The 24,340-nt window shown below is 36.1% G+C and overlaps 1 long non-coding RNA gene across 2 annotated transcripts in view; it reads right to left on the reverse strand.

The window, feature by feature from the left end:
* Positions 1-24,340, reverse strand: part of LOC140849377 (uncharacterized) — a 92,774-nt gene that overhangs the window by 13,102 nt on the left and 55,332 nt on the right. The window contains exon 2 of one of the 2 annotated variants that reach the window (XR_012131109.1): positions 12,822-12,891. The exons of the other annotated variant lie outside the window; for it this stretch is intronic. This is a non-coding gene — a long non-coding RNA (uncharacterized lncRNA). The remainder of the gene's footprint in view (positions 1-12,821; positions 12,892-24,340) is intronic. 2 annotated transcript variants of the gene reach the window in all.

Consider the following 24,340-nt stretch of genomic DNA (forward strand, 5'->3'; position numbering starts at 1 on the left):
CAGTAAATTCAGGAGGATTGAAAATGTACTGACCAGCTTCTCAGAACACAAAGGTATGAAACTAGAAATAAATAGTAGAAAGAAAACATAAAAGCCCACAAACACATGGAGGATCAACAAAATACTCCTAAATAATCAATGGATCAATGACCAAATAAAAACAGGGATCAAGCAATATAAGGAGACAAATGAAAACAACAGCTCAATGCCCCAATATCTGTGGGGTGCAAGGGTGACCATTCTAAGAGGGAAGTATATTGCAATATACAGGCTTACCTCAAGAAAGAAGAACAATCCCAAATGAACAGTCTAAACTCACAATTAATGAAACTGGAAAAAGAAGAACAAATGATACCCAAAGTCAGTAAGAGGAGGGATATAATAAAGATCAGAGAAGAAATAAATAAAATTTATTAATTTATATTATTTTATTTATTTCTAAAAGAATAAAAAAATAAAAGAATCAATGAAACCAGGAGTTGCTTCTTCGAGAAAATAAACAAAACAGATAAACGCCTAGCCAGATTTATCCACAAAAAAGAAAGTCTCAAACATAATCAGAAATGAAAAAGGAAAAATCACTAAGGATACCACAGAAATACAAAGAATTATTAAAGAATAGTATGAAAAATTATATGCTAACAAATTAGATGATCTAAAAGGAATGAACAGCTTTTTAGGAAAATACAATTTATTTACTTTTTTAAGGTATCACTGATATACACTCTTATGAAAGTTCCACAAGAAAAACAATGTGGTTACTACATTCACCCATATTATCAAGTCCCACCCACACCCCACTGCAGTCACTGTCCATCAGCATAGTAAGATGCCACAGAGTCACTACCTGTCCTCTCTGTGCTACACTGTATATTACCCATGACCTCCCCCACACACCATATGAACTAATCATAATACTCCGCAATCCCCTTCTCCTTTCCTCCCCACCTGCCCTCTCCATCCCTCCCCTTTGGTAACTGCTAGTCCCTTCTTATAGAGTCTGTGAGTCTGATGCTATTTTGTTCCTTCAGTTTTGCTTCATTGTTATACTCCACAAATGATCCAGGAAATCATTTCGTATTTGTCTGTCTCTGCCTGACTTATTTCACGGAGCATAATACCCTCTAGCTTCATCCATGTTGTTGCAAATGACAGGATTTGTTTTCTTATGGCTGAATAGTATTCCGTTGGGTATATGTCCCACCTCTTTTTATCCATTCATCTACTGAGGGACACTTAGGTTCCTTCCACACCTTGACTATTGTAAATAGTGCTGCTATGAACATAGGGGTGCATATGTCATTCTGAATCTGAGATCTTCCTATCTTTAGATAAGATCCTAGCAGTGAAATTCCTGGGTCAAATGGTATTTCTTTTCAGCTTTTTGAGGAACCTCCATACTGCTTTCCACAATGGCTGAACTAGTTTACATTCCACCAGCAGGGTAGGAGAGTTTCCCTTTCTCTGCATCCTCACCAGCATTTGTTGTTCCTTTCTTCTCAGTGTTGGCCATCCTAACTGGTATGAGGTTATATCTCATTGTGGTTTTAATTTGTATATCCCTGATAATTAGCAATGTGGACTATCTTTTCATGTGCCTGTTGGCCATCTGAATTTCTTCTTTGGAGAGTTGTCTGTTCATCTTCCCCAACAATTTTTTAATTGGGTTACTTGCTTTTTGGGTGTTGAGGCATGTGAGTTTTTTATATATTTTGGATGTTAACCCCTTGCTGGATAAGTCATTTACAAATATATTGTCCTATACTGTAGGATGCATTTTTGTTCGGCTGATGGTGTCCTTTGCTATACAGAACCCTTTTAGCTTGATGTAGTCCCAGTGGTTCATTTTTGCTTTCGTTTCTGTTGCCCGAGGAGGTGCGTTCAGGAAAAAGTTGCTCATATTTTGTTTATATTCAAGGTATTTTTGCCTTTGTTTTCTTCTAAGAGTTTTATGATTTCATGGCTTACAATCATAACTTTTATCCATTTCAAGATTATTTTTGTGTATGGGGTTAGATAATATTCCAGTTTCCTTCTCTTGCAGGTAGCTGTCCAGTTTTGCCAACACTAGTTGTGAGAGGCTGTCATTTCCCCATTGTATATCCATGGCTCCTTTTTATTGTATATTAGTTAACATGTATGCTTGGGTTTCTATCTGGGCTCTCTATTCTGTTCCATTGGTCTACAGATCTGTTCTTGTGCCAGTACTAAATTGTCTTGATTACAGTGGTTTTGTTGTAGAGCTTTAAATTGAGGAGCATAATTCCCCCAACTTCATTCTTCCTTTTCAGGATTGTTTTGGGTATTCAGGGTCTTTTGTGGTTCCATATGAATTCTAGAACTATTTGTTCTAGTTCATTGAAGAATGCTGTTGGTATTTTGATAGGGATTGTATTGAATCTGTAGATTGCTTTAGGCAGGATGGCCATTTTGACAATATTAGTTATTCCTATACATGAGCACAGGGTGGGTTTCCATTTCTTGGTGTCTTCTTTAATTTCTCTCATGAGTGTCTTGTAGTTTTCAGAATATAGGTCTTTCAACTCCTTGGTTAGGTTTATTCCTAGGTATTTCATTCTTAGATGCAATTGTGGATGGAACTGTTTTCCTGATTTCCCTTTCAGCTACTTTACCTATATACAGGAATGCAACAGATTTTTGTGTATTAATTTTGTATCCTGCAACTTTGCTGAATTCAGATATTAGATCTACTCATTTGGAGTGGATTCTTTAGGATAGGATTTTTTATGTACAAGAACATGTCATCTGAAAGCAGTAACAGTTAAAATTCTTCCTTTCCAATTTGATGCCTTTTATTTTTGAGAGCCATGGATAGGATCACGAGAATTATGGTGAATACAAGTGGGGAGAGTGGGCATCCTTCTCTTGTTCCTGATCTTAAAGGAAAAGTTTTTTGCTTCTTGCTACTAAGTATGATGTTGGCTTTGGGTTTTTTGTATATGGCCTTTATTATGTTGAGGTACTTGCCCTATATACTTATTTTGTTGAGAGTTTTTATCACCAATGGATGTTGAATTCTGTCAAATGCTTTTTTACCATCTATAGAGATAATCATGTGGTTTTTGTCCTTTTTGTTGATGTGGTCTATGATGTTGTTGGATTTTTTAATGCACCATTCTTGTGTCCCTGTAATTAATCCCACTTGATCATGATGTGTGATCTTTTTCATATAATTTTGAATTCAACTGGCTAATATTTGGTTGAGGATTTTTGCATCTATGTTCATCAGGAATATTGGTCTGTAATTTTCTTTTTTTGTGGTTTCTTTGCCTGGTTTTGAAATAAGAGTGATGCTGGCCCCAAAGAACGAGTATGGAAGTATTCCCTCCCCTTCCACTTTTAGGAAACTTTACGGAGGATGGGTATTAGGTCTTCACTAAATGTTTGATAAAATTCAGTGGTGAAGCCATCTGGTCCAGGATATTTGTTCCTAGGTAGTTTTTTGATTGCCAATTCAATTTCATTGCTGGTAATTGGTCTGCTCAGATTTTCTGTTTCTTCCTGGGTCAGGCTTGGAAGGTTGTTTTTTTCTATAAAGTTTTGTTTATTCTAGGTTATCCAGTTTGTTAGCATACAATTTTTCATAGTATTTGCTAATAATTCTTTGTATTTCTGTGGTGCCCGTCATGATTTTCCTTTCTCATTTCTTATTCTGTTTGTGTGTGTAGACTTTCTTTATTTCTTGATAAGTCTGGCTGGGGGGTTATCTATTTTGTTCACTTACTTGAAGAACCAGCTCCTGTTTTCATTAGTTCTTTCTATTGTTTTATCCTTCTTGATTTTATTTATTTCTGCTCTGATCTTTATTGTGTTCTCCTATTACTGACTTTGGTCCTCGTTTGTTCTTCTTTTCCTAGTTTTGTTAATTATGAGTTTAGACTGTTCATATGGGATTGTTCTTCTTTCCTGAGGTAGGGCTGTATTGCATTATACTTCTCTCTTAGCATGGCCTTCACTGCACCCCACAGATTTTGTGGTGTTGAATTACTGTTGTCATTTGTCTCCATATATTGCTTGATCTCTGTTTCAATTTGGTCATTGATCCATTGATTATTTAGGAGCATGTTGTTTAGCTTCCATGTGTTTATAGGCTTTCTCATTTTCTCTGAGTAATTTATTTTTACTTTCATACCTTTGTGGTCTGAGAAGCTGGTTGGTACAACATCAATCTTTTAAAATTTACTGAGTCTCTTTTTTGTGGCCTAATATATGATCTATTCTTGTATATGTTCCATGTGCACTTGAGAAGAATGTGTGTCTCGCTGCTTTTGAGTAGAGTGATCTGTGGTTGTCTATTAAGTCCAACTGTTCTAATGTCTTGTTCAGTGTCTTTGTCTCCTTAATTATTTTCTGTATGGTTGATTTGTCCTTTGGAGTGAGTGTTGTGTTGAAATCTCCTAAAATGAATATACTGCATTCTATTTCCCCCTTTAATTCTGCTAGTATTTGTTTCACCTATGTTGGTGTTACTATTTGGGTGCATAGATATTTATAATGGTTATTATCTCTTGCTGCAGTGACTGCTTTATCTTTATGTAATGTTCTTTTCTGTCTCTTGTTACTTTCTTTGTTTTCTAGTCTGTTTCATCTGATACAAATACTGCAACGGCTGTTTTTTTCCTCCCTATTTGTTTCATGAAATATCTTTTTCTATCCCTTACCTTTAGTCTGTGCATGTCTTTGGGTTTGAAATGAGCCTCTTGTATGCAGCATATAGATGGGTCTGGTTTTTTTATCCATTCAGTGACTCTATGTCTTTTGATTGGTGCATTCAGTCCATTTACATTTAGGGTAATTATTGAAAGGTATGTACTTATCACCACTGCAGGCTTTAGATTTGTGGTTACCAAAGGCTCAAGAGTAACTGCCTTACTGTCTGACAGTCCAGTTTAACTCACTTAGTATGCTATTACAAACATAACCTAAAGGTTCTTTTTTTTCTCCTATCCTTTTTTTTCCTTCTCCATTCTTTATATTTTAGGTATCATATTCTGTACTCTTTGTGTATCCTTTGACTGACTTTGAGGGTAGTTGATTTAATTTTGCATCTGCTTAGTAATTAATTGTTCTACTTTCTTTACTGTGGTTTAATTTCCTCTGGTGACAGCTATTTAGCCTTAGGAACACTTCCATATATAGCAGTCCCTCCAAAATACACTGTTTGTGAGAGGTAAATTCTCTCAACTTTCGCTTATCTGGAAATTGTTTAGTTGTTCCTTCAAGTTTAAATGATTATTTTTCTGGGTAGAGTACTCTTGGTTTGAGGCCCTTCTGCTTCATTGCATTAAATATATCATACCAATCACTTCTGGCCTGTAAGGTTTCTGCTGAGAAGTCTGATGATAGCCTGGTAGGCTTCCCTTTGTATGTGATCTATTTTCTCTCTTTGGCTGCTTGAATAATCTGTCCTTATCCTTAATCTTTACCATTTTAATTATATGTCTTGGGGCTGTGCAACATTTGTTGTTGCACCCTCTAGTGCCTAGAAGCTCTACTGTCTGGAGCTGTTCAACGCTGGAGTGATGTCACAGGTCACACTGGAGGGGCACTGGTACCTGGGATGAGGAAAGAGCTGTTTCCACTCTCTGGCTGCTATGCCTGTCTCTACTGCCAGAATCAGTGCACTGAGTGCACAGGTATAAGCCTCTATGCTTTGCATTGGTAGCTGCCATAGGTGGGGCCTCCCTCTGGCTGGCCTGATGCCAGGGCAGGAACTTCTGGTTTGTGAGTTGGTGCCTGTTGGGAGGCAGGCACAGGAGGCTGCATATTACCATGGTGGACCTCGGTGCTGTGTAGCCAGCGAGGGGGATGGAACACTTAAAGCTCTTGAATGTTCCCCACCTGATAAGCAGAGTGCGCACAATTTTGTCCACCTGTCCATTCTCCTGATCAGCAAACTCTATGCCATCCTTGCACCTTTAGCAGCCCTTTTGCTGTCCAGAAGTTTCTCAGAATGCCTGTATTTCTTTTGTCCCAGAGCAGCCAGATGTGGATCCCTGCTTTCTACAAGTGGCTGAAATCTCAGTCTATCCAAGAATTCTGCCTGTCTTAGTTTTCCAACCTCAGTAATCTCCAAAGCACCATGTAATGTAGGTTTGTGCTCCCAGAGCAGATCTCCAGAGCTGGGTATTCAGCAGTCCTAGGCTTCCATCCCCTCCCTGTTCCATTTCTCTTTCTCCTGCTGGTGAGCTGGGGTGGGGGAAGGGCTTGGGTCCCACTGGATCACAGCTATGGCATATTACCCTGTTCTGCGAGGTCTCTTCTTTTCTCAGCTGTATGCAGTCTGGTGCAGCCTTCTTTCCTGTTGCTCTTTTAGGATTAGTTGGATTAACTATAATGTTCATATTATACATGGTTTGGGGAGGAGGTCTCTTTCTCACCTCTCACGTCGCCATCTTCAATCTCCTCTCCTTAACAATAGAAATTTATATCATCTCATTTAGCACTCATCAAGAACAGGATTCTAATTTGAAAAACTATCAATCCCATATTGACACATAGTTGGAGTCTAAGTTTTTGCTATTATAAAGGTAATATAATAAAACAATTCAATAACATCTCTATACATTAATGTTTGTTTATCTAGGGCTTCATTCATGTAATTGCTAAGTCAGGAATAAATCAGTTTCTAGACAATTGACATATGCCAAATTACCCTCCAAAAAGTTTAAGCTGATTTACCTGCCCATAGAAGGTGCATTAAAATAGTATTTCAAACACATGATAAGTTTTAATAAGCTCCACTTTAGGCTTTAATTCTCTGATCAAAACAATACAAAATATAAATGTAAAAATTATAAATGATAGCCTATGGAAAAAATATTCAATTTTTTCTCTTGTGAATTGTTTAGGTATAACAACTTTTTCTTTTTGATTTATAAAAGTCTATTATGATACTTATTCATTATCTGACATTAAAGCAGCAGGTCCTTTCCACAATTTATCACTTGCCCTTTAATTTACTATGAAAAGAATTTTAAATTTTTATGTGGTCAAATAGATCTGTTCTTTTATGGAGTTTACCTTTATCCTGTTAAAAATATAATATTCCACGTTTCTGAGCTTATTAGGAATCACTATTTAACTTTAATGCCTTATCATATTAAATCAGTATACTTTTATTTAACCTACTAAAGTGATAACTTTCATTAATACAGATCCTATTTAATCATTAATGCATATCTTGCAACCATTATCACTTTAGTAATTATTTATTTTTCTTTATACTTTTGGATTAAATATTTTAAAATGCATAAGAGTAGTATGTGAATATAGGAGTGAACAATTCAAAAGTATATAATAGCTCAGTGAATTTCTACAGATTGCATTAGCTTTGTAACCAGCACTCAAATCAAGGAAGAAAACATTACCAACACCAGAGAAGCTGTGTGCCTTGTTCCCTTCCAATCCTTATCGTCATGAGAAATCAATATCCAGATATTGAGATAACATTTTTTCTAATTTTTGTAGTCAAAGAAAACATTCTATTCCCTCACCAATCAGAGTAAAATTTTAAAATGAGTAAAGAATAAGTAGAAAATAAAATTTGGCCCATAACCATGTTAAAAAATTGAGGAATTGTTTTCACAAAGCAAACACCAGGCCCAGAGAAGTTTACAAAATAAATTATACCAAATAGTTCAGGAACAGATAATCTCAATCTTAAATAAACTTTTCCAAAAACTAGAAAGAGGGAAATGTCAACCTATTTTACTGATACTGCAAATCTGAAAGCCAAGTATAACAATGGAAAATTACAGGCAGCTGAATTTGATGAACAGATACAAAATTCTTAACCAAAATATTCTAAACCATAGCTGAGACTCTATGTAAAAGAAAATAGATCATCTTCAATTTACATTTATTCCCAGAATTTAACAATGGCCTGATATTAGAAAAGCAGATTAATTTATTTCAGACATTAACATATTATAGGAGAAAAGCTTGTCAATATTAGCAGATGCAAGAACAAAAAAATTTGATGGAATTTCATATATATTCATGATATATTGAAGTTCTTCTCAGCAAGACATGTTTATGGCTATAGTGCAGCGATTGCTGTGTGCTTCCTTGTTCTTCCCTCTTCCAGATGAGTGTTATTTTAAGTTAACTACTTCAAATTTACCATTGGTTATTGGGTGTTAGAAGGGCTGCACATAACTGCAACTGAATTGTAAGCCACAGGAGCAATATTTTGATTTGGACACAGTCACTGTATGGGACTTTGGGTTGTCCCTCTTGGGAAGACTTGAGTATATTCTAAGCATGGAAGGAAGGGAGCACCTCGATGTGTGGGAACTCCATGGAGCAGGCTCTGGCAATGACAGCTACTTGTCCACTAATTTCCATTTCTCCCTTCTTTAACTATAGAACTCCTGAATTATAGTTGCCTATTTGTGTTAGACAAAAGATTAATATCCAGGATTTATAGAGAATTCTTAAAAGTCAAAAACATAAATAAAGAACAACTGAATAGAAAAATAGGGCTTTTCTGGTTAAAGATGGGTGGCTGAACCCAGGAATTACCCTTGAGTTACCCACCCCACATGAGATCAAATAAACAACAGTGCAGGGATAACAAGCAGGGAAATAAGATGCAACTCACAAAGGCAACAGGATCAGCAGTCACAATAGTACTTTGGAAGCTAGAAAGCCATAGACAGCAGGTGACTGATACCATAATCCTAAGTAAACTGAATCCTACAGAAGCAGTGGAGAAATAGAAAAGCATCACTATTTATGCTGCAAAAATCCACAAAAGGCTTAAGATTGGCAGTGGAAGGTAGCTCAGGAGGCGAGGCTAAAGGTAGGGTTAAAATAGAGGATTACCTGAAAGTCAGTTTAGGGAACAACAGTTAGACTAGACAACCTCTACCCTCACTTCATACAGTAAGCAACTGCCCCCACACCCAGTGGATGCCCTGGCTTCTCCTTCCTCCCACCTGTTATCTCCCATCAGGGCTTCAACTAATAACTGAAGGGTTATCTCTGAAGAGGGTAAAGTCGAATGTTTCTGGACCAAGAGTGTATTGTTGAGGACAGAAGAAATGTACAAAAATCAGGAGGATCATATGTGTTTACACTGTGAGTGCCGACAACTACTAACAGCTTTTATATAAAATCTTGGTCTCATAATACTACCGTATCTTCTTGTGTTTATTTGTATTTGAGCTTATCTAATAAATACACATGTGTATTAAAATATATTTGCTTTTGACCCAAACTGAGATTTTCTTTTTCCTTTCACATGCTGGCTTGTCTTTTTTTTTAAGTGACTTATCTTGCCTTACTTAAATCTTATACCTTATTTTATATGTGATTTTAATGCTGCATTGACATTGTTTTTGTTGCCAGTTTTATTGTATACAAATATATTTTCTTTGCTTTTAGTTCTGTTTCTGTGAGATGTGTATCTTATTTCTATTCTTTATTTTTAAACTTTTAAGAATTTGAAAGCTGCATTAAACTTGTATTATAATTAAAATCAGAGTCAAAAGTGAAATGGCATAATTTCCGTATTGCCTCCCTCCTTCAAATATATTAAATTTCTGTGCCCAGTTTTTCTATTAACCTTCTCATGATCTGTGTTGGCCTAATCTACGGTTTTAAATCCAGGTAATTGTTATTTCATCTTTTCTTTATATAATGTTTTTATTTTGAGAATAATTTTTTATTGGTTTTGTTCATTTTTTAAAACAGATTTATAACAATTTTTATATATATATTTAAGTAGTTTATCAACCAGAGTCCAACCAAAAAAAAAAAAAATAGAAACCACACTGCTTGCTGTAAGACACAAAGAATTTAATACATGAAATTAGATGCATTTAAATTCAATTAGAAACAGGTGAAAGGCAGGCTGAGAGGCCAAATAAAAGACAGTGAAGTAACCCAGAGATAGCAAAAGCAAGGGGAAATTAAAGAGAAGGAGGCAGAGATACTGGCCTAGGTCACCCATGATAACTATGATAGGCCTGTCCAGACAGAACTGGAGCACCAAGAGATGGAGCTCTGCCAGGTGTACTGCAGAGGAAGGTACTTTCCTTCATTCCTTTAATCCTCCACTAGGGCCTATCATTGGCAAAACCTCAGCCAGAAGCCAGCTGGCAAGGGGGGTTGACAAGAGTCAGACCCCTATGACATATGGCAGAGCAAGGAGAGGGCAAGGAATGGGTCTGAGAACTTTCACTGTCCACTTCCTTCTAGTACTCAGCATCCATTCTCATCATTCTACTCATATTTAATAGGCTCTGTGTTTAATAGGCCCATCCATTGTGTAAATATAAACAATCTCATCCTCTTTCCAACAAGAGGAGACACTAAGAACCATCAGTCCTTGAATCAAGTTCAAGTTTAGAATCTCCAAGATAAGCAGTCTTTGTCACTCAGGTATGGATATGGTTCCCTATGGACATGCCTTATGAATTAATTTAGTGCCAACAACACACCTAATACACAATAACAGTGGATGAAGAGGGGATACAGCAACTGAGTAATAAATATCTTAAGGATATATACACAGCTGCTATAATTTTGGATCTGTCCCTAGTTCCAACTCCGTAACTATGTTTCTTATTTCTCTGCCATTTTGTTGCCTAGCCCTCAGCAGTGTCTCAGTTGGTTGGCATTTTTAACTGGTGGGATAATCTAAATCTTAATTCTTGAAGTGTCTTGAGTCCTTAGTGTCCCTACCTTTATTAGGCTTTCTTTCTTTCTTTCACTGACATTTACTATCAGACACGGAATCACTAAGAGGTTTTACAGTTAATCACCAGGTTGCAGAAATGACATCAACTGCTCCCACTTTTAAAATAATCCAATTGTCCCCTTTGTAATAGGGATCAATCTCCAAGTTCCTTCTCTGTCTATTAATTCTGTGGTTTGAAGGTCCCAAATACCTAAGTGGCTGTCTGAACTTCTAGTTTGATGGGGTTATTGTCACTTCCTCTAGTGGGAACATCCCAATAAAAAGCTCACTACTACAGAACTCTTGTGGCAAAATAAGTCCCTTGGCAGAAGCAATGTAGGGAACACCTTCACGATGCAAACGCTTTCTCTAAGTCCTCAGCTGCTGTTGCTTTCAGTAGTGATATTTTGAGTAAGAAGGGAAAAATCTAAAATCAGAATAAGTATCTATTCTAGTGAGGACAAATTATGTCCATGATGGAAGAGAGGCAATATAATTAATCTACCTCTAGAAGGTTAGCTAGTCTCCCTGGGAAGTGAGGATCAGGTCCTCAGACTGGCTTGGCTTCTGCTAAGTTGGGCAGCCAGCACTGGCAGTACAGTATCACTGCTGATGAGCGGAAGCCCAAGGTGTTGAATCTTTGCAAGGCTTCTATCCTTGCCACCACAGCCATTTTATACATTGGTATATGACTGGGGAAAGAGGCTAACCAACATTTATAAGTCAGGCAATTCAACTAATTTTTTAAAGCTTCTTCTGCAGAGGTGATATCTGTATGAGAAATTATGTGAGACACAATATCTTCCAACTCTGTACCCCATTACAAGAGATCCATCCACATACATCTTCTCCAAACCCCCTCACCTTTGATCATGCAATCCTTTTTTTCCAAGCTCCTGATTAACAAGCCAGGTTATTAGTTGCCACCCATGGGTAAGTTCCTCAGATCATGCCTTCTTCCAGGAAAAATGGAAAATTATGTATTATTGTCTGGTATTTCCCTTCACCAGATGGTTACCTCTCAGTGGGCATATAAAATACTAATAGATCATTTCCAGCTGGTACCAGCTTATCCTTCAGAATTCTCTATAAACAAGATCTGAGATTTTTTTCTTTATATGTCAGCTATTCACCAGAAACTCTCCATGAGGCCATAGGTGTGGGGAGCAGTTATGACAATGCAGCCTGCATAGGTGTCATAAGAGCCTGAGCCACCTGTCTGTGCAGTTTTGTTGTTCCTTCCATACCTTCATGAATCTAACCAAGATTATAATATTTAAATTTCATAGCGATTGACCCTGCACAATCTTATGGATAAATCTTATAACACCCAATGAATGGTGGGCATCTCAGGTTACATAGTGTCTTGGTGTCTAGTGGTTTATCTAGCACTCAGCCCCTACCAAGTACCAACAGCAAGTCAGGAACTGCTTCTCATAATGAAAGAGTTATCAGCACAAGAATTTCCCTCCAAACCCTAGGGAACTGTGTCATGAATCTTTCAAAGTAGCTTGCCAGAGGTTCCACATGACATCCTTAATTATCACTGATAACCTGGAGCACAACTGAACCTGATAGATGGTAAGAAGCTTGCAATAGGCTGAACTTGTTGCAGAGCAATCTTTTGCTCTGTTCCCACTCAAAACATGCACATTATGGGTTACTCAAAAAATGGATCACAGTTTCACTCCTAAAAGGCTTCCAGGGAAATCTGCCAAATGTTGTACTACTTTCTTAATGGTATGTAGTATTAAGTACAACATTTTACCTTCCACTCATGAAAAGCTAACAAAACATGCCTAAGACCTTTGGACTCCCAAAACTTACTGAACTGGCAGGCCCCTGAACAGGGTTTATCTCTCAAACTCTAGTACATATGTACCCAACTAAAGCATCATGCTATTTTTCAACAGTCCAATCTGAATGATGTCATCGATATAGTGCTCCCAAAGTATGACATTCTGAAAAACATTCAAATGATCAATGTTGGAGCCATTTGCCATGTATTCATCTCAGAGGGTTCTAAACACTTCTCCCCATTGCATCTTGGTATCAGAGTCAGCAAGAACAACACAATACAGTCAAGCACTAGGTGAAACAACATCCTACTTACATAAAGAAGAGACGGAGCAAGATCAGCTTCTATAGAAGGAAAAGGTCCCCCATGGCCAGCAGGTCTCTCCCTGTAACCAACATAGAGCATTTTGTCTACTGTACCCTTGTTGTGCCACAGCAGAAAGACCCTGCCCCCTCCTCCCAGAGGATGGATATAACAATAGGGTTGGCAAGGTACCATATGAGGCACAGGCTTCAGGCAAATTCAAAAGAGCATTCTTTGAGGCTGAAACAGGGAAAGATATTCCCACACTGGGCAATAGCCCTAGAATAGGCTATGTGGACTATTTATTTATCTCCTGGCAAGGAAGTGTTCCAAGTCCAAGGCCCACACGTACATGGCTGAATGGGGATGGAATGACTGAGAATGTGAAATCGCCCTTCCCAACAATCAGTCCCCTACTAGACTACATGAGTACATAGATTTGCAAGAATTCAAAGCAGTGATGGCACACTTCTATTCATGTCAGGTGAAAATGAATATTCTTATCATTGCCAGTTTCTATGATGTGGTAGATTTCTTGCAAACATGGATGTAATAATTCCCCATATCCCTACAGGGCACCCTTCAGTGAGTACATGTATTTTCCCACCCCCTGAACCTGAACTGGCCTTGTAACTTGCTTTGACTGACAGAATGCAGTAGAAATGATGCTGTGAGACTTCTTAATCTAAGACTCAAGAAGCCTAGATGCTTCTGCTCTCACCCTCCTTTTACCTAAAGTCTAACTTGTGAAGAAGCCATAAAAAGGATGCCAAGGGATATGAAAACCTTTTCTTTTACTGTTTTGGAGGTAAAGGAAAGTTCCAGGGGTTTCTCTTGTCCCATCTATCATAACAGTGCTCACTGCACACATAAGGAGGAAATACGGGGATTTTTTTAGTGACCAAGAATTTATTCCAACTCTGCATTCAGGATCTGAGAAGATCTTTCTAGGCTGGGTCTGTGGGTCCATTGGTCCCTTTGTGAGATGAAATCTTGTAAGATTTCTCACACAAAGAAGTGTCATTTCTCAGAGCTCAATCACATAGCTAACTATAATGGGGCTGGAAAACATGCAAAAGATTGCAGACATCTGTTAAGTAGTAAGTACTCTGTCAGGATTGTGTTCTACCTTTTGTTGGAAGAAAAGAAATAGCTTTAGTTTTACTCATTTGCAGGTAACTTTGTTGGTTTGATTTTGTTTATTTAGATATTTTATGGCATTTTTTCTTTAGCTTTGTTGCTTAAATGTTTCCCAAGGTGACTATAAGTATAGATTTTTTTCCATTGATTTTTCTGGGAACATAATCTACCATAAGTCTCTGATTATTTTCTACCTAGTTGTTCTCTGAAAGTTGCTGTCTTTAGATGGTCATATCATTAGCAGAGAAAATGAAAGTGGGAAAAACTAAGGGGCAGATGCAAAAAACATTTATGCTGTGCAGATTAGTAACAAAGTAGAGAAAGAATACTTTCTTTTGTTTGGCTCAGACCTTGAATTTCTGAGTCTGTCAACAGAGCAGGAAAATCATAAATCATCTTTCTGCCTCTCTTTAAAATAACAAGACAAAATCTAAATGTACCATAATGTCAAGCCAGACTGGGTTTTCTTAACTCTAGTTCTATTTGACTTATACGAAAAGAAGACTTTTCATAGTTTCCAACTATAAGCTGTTTGTTGTGTGTACTTTTCAGTTTTGTAATGAGTTTTCAGTTTGTCCATGTTTTCCTTAGTTTTGTGGAAGGCTGGAAGAAGCTACTTAGACATGTGCCTTCTTAATCCAGAACACAGCATATTAATTTAACAATCTTTGATCACATCATATCCTCAAAGCTGATGAGAGTACACTGGCACTTTAGGAACATGAAATTTGTAGCAGTTGAAATATCCTGCTCTGTGGCAGTGACAGTTTCACTAAATCCAGGACTGTATTTAAGGTTCACTGGCTCTCATATGCCTTCTGTAATATGCCAAAGATGTTCCAAAGCCTCCTCATAAATATTAGTTTGACTTGTAGTCTCTTCACTGCCTACAAGTTTCCCAATTCAGCCCTAAATCCTACACATCACCAGCACACTACACAAAAGAAAAAAAAATAGAAAGAAGGGAGTGAAAAGAAAATGAATGGTTCAGACTGAATGTTATGTTACTATTTAAAGAGGTTTGCAGAACTTATTTTCTTACTGAAAGATAAAATACATGCAGACCAAAGCAGTTTTTGACCCATCCATTTTCTCTTTCTATCCTCCCTATGTTATGTCTATTTTCTCATTTGAGCAATTCACAGAAAATAAAAAGAGCCTAGAGACAGAAACTATCATAAGCTAAAGCAGAATGAATCATGCAAATGTGTGCTATTGTATATCTGACAGAATCCAGAGCTGTCCACTGTATCCTAGCACAGCAACATGAACATTTTCTTAAGACTAATGAGGGTACACACTTTCTTTTTATAATTTGTTTATAATTCCTGCACACTGACTGGTAGTTATATGTTTGTGTACCTCAGACATATCAAGTAAAAATAAGTACCTGTCTATTGCATATCTTTTATATTTCCCAGATTACTAACACATTTTTGAAATAAGAATAATATGTAAAATACTAGACAGCTGCTCATTTTAACATTGCTTGTTCCCTGGGGTAGAAAAGAAAATTAAGTTTTTAACTGCAAAATTCTCTGGTTTTCTATCATTATTCATCATGTCATCACTCAGGCAAGTGGCTCCAAGTGTAAGAAATGGTAACAAGTCAGCTGTAATATATCTTTACAAAAAAATGATTACGCTAGCCATAATTTTTCTCAAGGAGCACAGTTCCTTTTGCATGACAGTATTAGGATGTGTGGTAGAATAAGAATCTTCCAAGAAAGAATATTTTCAAAACATAAATGTTATTTTCTACAATACGTGTTAGTATTTTTAGAGTATTACAGATAGGATTGGGTGAGGGAGTCCCAGATGGTTGCACAGGAAGTCCCTGAACTCATCTGCTATCATGAACACACCAAACCTATATGTACGTATAGAGCAATTCCTCCTAAAGAACTGAGGACTGACTGAACAGCTTCTGCACAAAAAAGATAGAGAAGCCACACGGGGAACAGCAGAAGACACAGAAACATGGTAATGATGGGAATTCCACCCCCAAGCTAGAAACTACAGTAGGGAGGGATATCACTGAGAGAGCTGCACAGAGATTTGGCCATACAGACCCAGAAAGAAAGAAAAAAAAAAACATGGTTTAAAGAACAACAAGAATTCAAGTGAAATCAGTTCCATTTACAATTGCATCAAAAAATAAAGCCATTTACTAACCGTAGAGCATCTGCCAAACTGTGTTATGGGGAGGATATTGCTGAAACTCTCTCTCTGGGATTGAAGGTGTTGATGGGCACCTTTGTTTATGTTCCACTTTCATTGAAACTAAGAGCTGGTTCTTGGAAAAGATGAATAAAACTTATAAACCTTTAGCTAGACTCATCACAAAAAAAGAGAGAAGGTTCAAATATATGAAATCAGAAATGAAAGAGAAGTTAAAACCAACACCACAGAAATACAAAGGACTGTAAGAGACTACTATGAAAAATAATATGCCAAAAAGTTGGACAACCTAGAAGAAATAGGTAAATACCTAGAAACTACAATCTTCTAAGAATGAATCAGAAAGAAATAGAAAATCTGAACAGACTAAATTGAATCTGTAATTTTAAAAACCCTCACTAAAAGTCCAGAACTTCACAGGTGAATTCCATCAAACATTTAATGAAGAGTTGATATACATTCTTCTCAAATTACCCCAAAAATAGAGTAGGAAGGAGTTCCGCCAAATTCATTCTATAAAACCAGCATTAATCTAATACCAAAACCAGACAAAGACACCACAAAAAAAGAAAATTATAGGCCAATACCCCTGATGAACACAGATGCAAAAACCCTCACCAAAATATCAGCAAACTAAATTCAACAATACATTAACCAACAAAAAGTGGGATTTACACAAGGGATGCAAGGATTCTTCAGCATCTGCAAATTAATCAACAACATACACAATATTAACAAAAGGAAGGATAAAAAATCACATGATCATTTCAATAGATGCAGAAGAAAATTCAACATCCATTCACAAAAGACTCCCAACAAAGTGGGTTTAGAGAGAGCATATCTCAATGTAATAAAGGCCATATATGACAAACCCACAGCTAACATCAAACACAATGGTGAAAAGATTAATGCTTTTCCTCTAAGATCAGGAACAAGATAAGGGTGCCCATTCTTACCACTTTTATTCATCATATTACTGGAAGTTCAAGTCACAGCAACTAGGCAAGAAAAAAATGAAAAGCATCCAAATTTGTAACGGAGAAATAAAACTTTCACTATTTGTAGATGATATTATATATAAAAAATGCTAAAGAGCCTATCAAAGTATGTTAGAACTAATAAATTAATCCAGTGTTATTGCAGGATACAAAATTAATATACATAAATCTGTTGCATTTCTGTATAATAATCACAAAGTAGCAGAAAGAGAAATTAAGAAATCAATCCCATTTACACTTGCATAAAAAAGGATAAAATACTTAGGAGTAAATTTAACCAGGGAGGTGAAAAACCTGTACTCTGAAAACTATAAAACGGGTGAAAGAAATTGAAGACCACACAAATAAATGTAAAGATATACCATACTCATGGTTTGAAAGAATTAATATTGTTAAAATGCCATACTACCCAAAGCAACCTACAAATAAAAGGCAATCTCTAGCAAACCCAAGCATCTTTAACAGCATTAAAACAAATTTAATCAAAACTTAAATGGAACCAAAAAAGATCTGGAATAGCCAAAGCAATCATGGGAAAAGAGATTTTATGCTTTCTGATTTCAACCTATACCATGAAGTAATAATAATCAAAACAGTATGGGACTGGCACAAAAACTGACACATAGATCAATGGAATAGAATATAGACTCCAGAAACAAAGCCACACCTACACAGTCAATTAATCTACGGCAAAAGAGTCAAGAATGTACAATGGATAAAGACAGTCTCTTCAATAAACCAAAAACTCCTAAAAGAGACATAAGTAATAATCTCTTGTACATCAGTCTTAGCAATATTTTTCTCAATCTGTTTCCTCAGGCAAGGAAAACAAAAGCAAAAATAAATAATTTGGACTACATCAAACTAAAAATCTGCACAACAAAGGAAGTCAACAACAAAACAGAAAGGCAACCTACTTAATGGGAGAGGCTATTTGCAAATGATATATCTGAAAAGAGGTTAATATCCAAAATATATAAAGAACTCATAAAACTCAATACCAAATAAACAATAATCTGATTAAAAAATGGGCAGAGGACCTGAATATAGACATTTTTCCAAAGAAGACATGCACATGGTCAACAGGCACATGAAAAGATGCTACACATTACTAATCATCAGGCAAATGTAAATTAATACACAATGAGATACACCTCATAACAATCAGAATGGCTAGTATCAAAACACAAGAAATAACAATGGTCAGTGAGGATATGGAGAAAAAGAAACCCTTATGCACTATTGGTGAGACTATAACTGGTGCATACATCATGGGAAAAAATATGGAGGTTCCTCAAAAAGTTAAAAATAGAAATACCAAAACACCTGGCAAGTATATTTCTGGGAATTAACCCAAAGTAAATAAAAACAATAATTCTAAAAGATATATTTATTCACTTATATGTTTATTGCAGCATTATTTACAATGTCCAAGACAGGAAAACAACCTGTATCCATCAATAGATAAATGCATAAAGACATATGGTATATGGATATAATAGAATGTTATTCAGCCACAAAAAGGATGTCATCTTGTCATTCACAACAACATGGATGTACCTAGATGATACTATGCTGAGTGAAATAAGCCAAAGACAAATAACATATCATTTCACTTGTATGTGAAATCTGAAAAGAAAACAAATGAACAAATAAGAAAAAAACTGAAACAGATCTCCTAAATATAGAGAATAAACTGGTGGTTGCCCGAGGGAAGAGGGTGGGGAGACAGGTGAAATAGGTGAAGGGGAATAAAAGATATAAACTTTCAATTAAAAAATATATTAGTCACAGGTATGAAAATACAATATAGGGAATATAGTCAATAATACTGTAATAACTTTGTATGGTGACAGTAAGTATATTTATGGTGAGCATTTTGTAGTGTATATATTTGTTGAATCACTATGTTATACACCTAAAATGAATGCAGTATCATAGGTCAACTATACTTCAATTAAAAAAAGAATATAGGACTGAAGATGAAAAGCTACATAATAAGAGAAACACAGATTTTAAAAAAGTGAATTTTTATTGACCTATTGTCTAGAAAGTCAATGAAAATTTGAATGTATTTACCAGAATATAGATAAGGGATGAGAATCAACTGCCATTTTCTACTTTCTTGTGAAATTATTATAATTCTTAAGTTCAGTATGACTACTGCTCAAATCTATAATGCAATTTTCTAACTTCTCCAAAGTGAATATACTACTTAGGGCAGACTACAGAAATTAATTTAACACAATTTTATGCCCAAAGTTTGGAATAAAATGGGATGTAAACACAAGTAACCTTGTATGATTGATCCAACTTTCTGACCAAAATGATAAAAGGAATTTATAAATAGGATAAAAGCAACCATCACTGGAAAATAGGCAAGGGGCTCTTTATATCATAAAATTTAAGAAATACATCAGTATGGAAGGAGCCAAAAGAAAATAAGACACTTAAGGCTACATAAAACTTCTTTTTCTGAGAAAGTACTGCTAAGTTTAAGATTGTAAGATGAGGGTTTATTGGAAACATTTAAACTCCATACTAAAATTTTTAAAAAATACAGAAATAGGAATACCTATCAACTATTTTTTAAAAATTTTTATTAAGGTATTATTGATATACACTCTTATGAAGGGTTCACATGAAAAAACAATGCGATTACTACATTTACACATATTGTCAAATCCCCACCCATACCCCAATGCAGTCACTGTCCATCAGTGTAGTAAGATGCCAGATTATTTGCCTTCGCTGTGCTACACTGTTTTCCCCGTGATGCTCCACATCATGTGTACTAAACATAATACCCCTTAATCACCTTCTCCTTCCCTTCCCATCCGCCCTCCCACACCCCTCCCCTTTGGTAACTACTCATCCCTTCTTGGAGTCACTGAGTCTGCTGCTATTCTGTTCCTTCAGTTTTGTTTCATTGTTACACTCCACAAATGAGTGAAATTACTTGGCACCTGTCTTTCTGCGCCTGGCTTATTTCACTGAGCATAATATCCTCCAGATAGATTCACATTGTTGCAAATGGTAGGATTTGTTTCTTTCTTATGGCTGAATAGTATCCCATTGTGTATATGTACCACCACTATTTTATTCATGCATCTACTGATGGACACTTAGGATGCTTCCATATCTTGGCTATTGTAAAAAGTGCTGCGATAAACATAGGGGTGCATATGTCTTTTTGAATCTGAGAAGTTGTATTCTTTGGGTAAATTCCAAGGAATGGGATTCCCAGGTCAAATGGAATTTCTATTTTTAGTTTTTTGAAGAACCTCCATATTACTTTTCACAATGGTTGAACTAGCTTACATTCCCACCAGCAGTGTAGGAGGGTTCCCTTTTCTCCGCATCCTTGACAGCATTTGTTATTCTTAGACTTTTCGATGCTGGCCATCCTTACTGCTGTAAAGTGATATCTCATTGTGGTTTAATTTACATTTCCCTGATGATTAGTGATGTGGAGTATCGTTTCATGTGCCTGTTGGCCATCTGAATTTCTTCCTTGGAGAAGTGTCTGTTCAGCTCCTCTGCCCATTTTTCAACTGGCTTATTTGCTTTTTATTTGTTAAGTTGCATGAGCTCTTTATACAATTTGGATATCAACCCCTTATCAGATGTCATTTATGAATATATTCTGCCATACTGTATGATGTCTTTTTGTTCTACTGATGGTATCCTTTGCTGTACAGAAGCTTTTTAGTTTGATTTAGTCCCACTTGTTCATTTTCCCTTTTGTTTCCTTTGCTCAGGGAGATATGTTCATAATGAAGTTGTTCATGTTTATGTCCAAGAGATTTTTGCCTATATTTTTTTCTAAGAGTTTTATGTTTTCATGACATACATTCAGGTCTTTGATCCATTTTGAGTTTACTTTGTGTACTGGTTTAGACAATAATCAAGTTTCATTCTCTTACATGTAGCTGTCCAGTTTTGCCAACACCGACTGTTGAAGAAGCTGTCATTTCCCCATTGTATATCCAAGCCTCTTTTATCATATATTACTTGACCATATGTGCTTGAGTTTATATCTGCACTCTCTATTCTGTTCCACTGGTCTATGGGTCTGTTCTTCTACCAGTACCAAATTGTCTTGATTACTGTGGCTTTGTAGTAGAGCTTGAAGTCAGGGTGCATTAAGTCTGCCTGCCATATTCTTCCTTCTCAGGATTTCTTTGACTATTCTGGGTCTTTTATCATTCCATATGAATTTTAGAACTATTTTCTCTAGTTCATTGAAGAATGTTGTAGGTATTTTGATAGGGACTGCATTGAATCTGTAGATTGCTTTAGGCAGGATGGCCATTTTGACAATATTAATTCTTCCTAGCCAAGAGCATGGAATGAATTTCCATTTATTAGTGTACTCTTTAATTTCTCTCATAAGCGTCTTGTAGTTTTCAGGGTATAGGTCTTTCACTTCCTTGTTTAGGTTTATTTCTAGGTATTTTATTCTTTTTGATGCAATTGTGAATGGAATTATTTTCCTGATTTCTCTTTCTGCTAGTTCTTCATTAGTCTAGAGGAGTGCAACAGATTTCTGTGTATTAATTTTGTATTCCACACCTGAGCTGAATTCAGATATTAGATCTAGTAGTTTTGGAGTGTATTCTTTAGGGCTTTTTATGTACAATATCATGTCATCTGCAAACAGTGACAGTTTGACTTCTTCCTTGCCTATCTAGATGCATTTTATTTCTTTGTGTTGTCTGATTGCCATGGCTAAGACCACCAGAACCATGTTGAATAAAGGTGGGGAGAGTGGGCATCCTTGTCTTGTTTCTGATATTAAAGGAATAGCTTTCAACTTCTTGCTGTTAAGTATAATGTTGGCTGTGGGTTTGTCATATATGGCCCTTATGATGTTGAGGTACTTGCCCTCTATACACATTCTGTTGAGAGTTTTTTTCGTGAATGGATGTTGAATTTTGTCAAATACTTTTTCAGCATCAATGGAGATGATCATGTGATTTTTGTCCTTTTTTTGTTCATGTAGTGGATGATGTTGATGGGTTTTTTAATGTACCATTCTTGCATCCCTGGAATGAATCCCACTTGATCATGATGGATGATATTTTTGATGTATTTTTGAATTTGGTTTGCTAATATTTTGTTGAGTATTTTTGCATCTATGTTCATCAGGGATATTGGTCTGTAATGTTCTTTTTTTGTGGTGTCTGTGCCTGGTTTTGGTATTAGAGTGATGTGGGCCTCATAGAATGAGTTTAGGAGTATTCCCTCCTCTTCTACTTTTTGAAAACTTTAAGGAGGATGGGTATTAGATCTTCATTAAATGTCTGATAAAATTCATCAGTGAAACCATCTTTCCCAGGGGTTTGTACTTAGGTAGTTTCTGATTACCAATTCAATTTCTTGGATGGTAATTGGTCTATTCAGATTTTCTGTTTCTTTCTGGGTCAGCCTTGGAAGGTTGTATTTTTCTAGAAAGTTGTCTATATCGTCTAGGTTATCCAGTTTGTTACCATATAATTTTTCACAGTATTCTCTCATAATTCTTTGTATTTCTGTGGTGTCCATAGTGATTTTTCCTTTCTCATTTTTGATTTTGTTTATGTGTGTAGACTCTCTTTTTTTCTTGATAAATCTGGCTAGGGGTTTATCTATTTTGCTTATTTTGTCAAAGAACCAGCTCCTGCTCTCATTAATTCTTTCTATTGTTTTATCCTTCTCAATTTTATTTATTTCTCTTCTAATCTTTATTATATTCCTCCTTCTACTGACTTAGGACCTCATTTTTTCTTCCTCTTCTAGTTTCATTAATTGTGAGACTGTTCATTTGGGATTGCTCTTCTTTTATGAGGTAGGCCTGTATTGCAATGTATTTCCCTCTTAGCACGGCCTTCGTTGCATCCCACAGATTTTTGTGTTGTTGAATCATTGCTGTCATTTGTCTCCATATATTGCTTGATCTGTGTTTTTATTTGGTCATTGATCCACTGATTATTTAGTAGCATATTATGAAGCCTCCATGTGTTGGTGAGCTTTTCTGTTTTCTTTGTGTCATTTATTTCTAGTATCATACCGTTGTGATCTGAGAAGCTGGTTCATATAATTTCAATCTTTTTGAATTTACTGAGGTTCTTTTTGTGGCCTAGTATATTATCTATTCTTGAAAATGTTCCATGTGCGCTTGAGAAGAATGTGTACCCTGTTGCTTTTGGATGGAGTGTTCTGTAGATGTCTGTTAGGTACATCTGTTCTAATACATTGTTCAGTGCCCCTGTCTCTTTACTTATTTATTGTCTGGTTGATCTTCCTTTGGAGTGATTGGTGTGTAGAAGTCTCCTAAAATGGATGCATTGCATTCTATTTCCCCCATTAATTCTGTTAGTATTTGTTTCACATATGTAGGTGATCCTGTGTTGAGTGCATAGATATTTACAACAGTTATATACTCTTGTTGGACTGACTGCTTTATCATTATGTAATGTCCTTCTTTGTCTCTTGTGACTGTCTTTGTTTTGAAGTCTATTTTGTCTGATACAAGTACTGCAACTGCTGCTTTTTTTCTCCCTATTAGTTGCACAAAGCACCTTGTTCAAACCCTTCACTTTTAGTCTGTGTATGTCTTTGGGTTTGAAGTGAGTCTCTTGTAGGCAGCATATAGATGGTCTTGCTTTTTAATCCATTCATTGGCTCTATGTCTTTTGATTGGTGCATTCAGACAATTTACATTTAGGGTAATTATCGATAGGTATGTACTTACTTCCATTGCAGGCTTTAGATTCGTGGTTACCAAAGGTTCAAGGGTAATTCCCTTAATATCTAACAGTCTAATTTAACTCACTTTGTGTGCTGTTACAAACACAATCTAAAGGGTTTTTTCCTCCTCCTTTTTCTTCCTCCTCCATTCTTTATATATTAGGTATCATATTCTGTACTCTTTGTCTATCCCTTGATTGACTTTGGGGAGAGTTAATTTAATTTTGTTTTTGCTTAGTCACTAGCTGTTCTACTTTCTTTACTGTGTTTTTTTTTTTTAAACCTCTGCTGACAGCTATTAAACCTAAGGAACACTTCCATCTATAGCTGTCCCTCCAAAATACACTGTAGAGATGGTTCGTGTGAGGTAAATTGTCTCAGCTTTTGCTTATCTGGAAATTATTTAATCCCTGATTCAAATTTAAATGATAATCTTGCCAGATAAAGTAATCTTGGTTCCAAGCCATTCTGCTTCATTGC

Source organism: Manis javanica, chromosome 5 (genome assembly GCF_040802235.1).
Source record: "Manis javanica isolate MJ-LG chromosome 5, MJ_LKY, whole genome shotgun sequence".
NCBI lineage: Eukaryota > Metazoa > Chordata > Mammalia > Pholidota > Manidae > Manis > Manis javanica.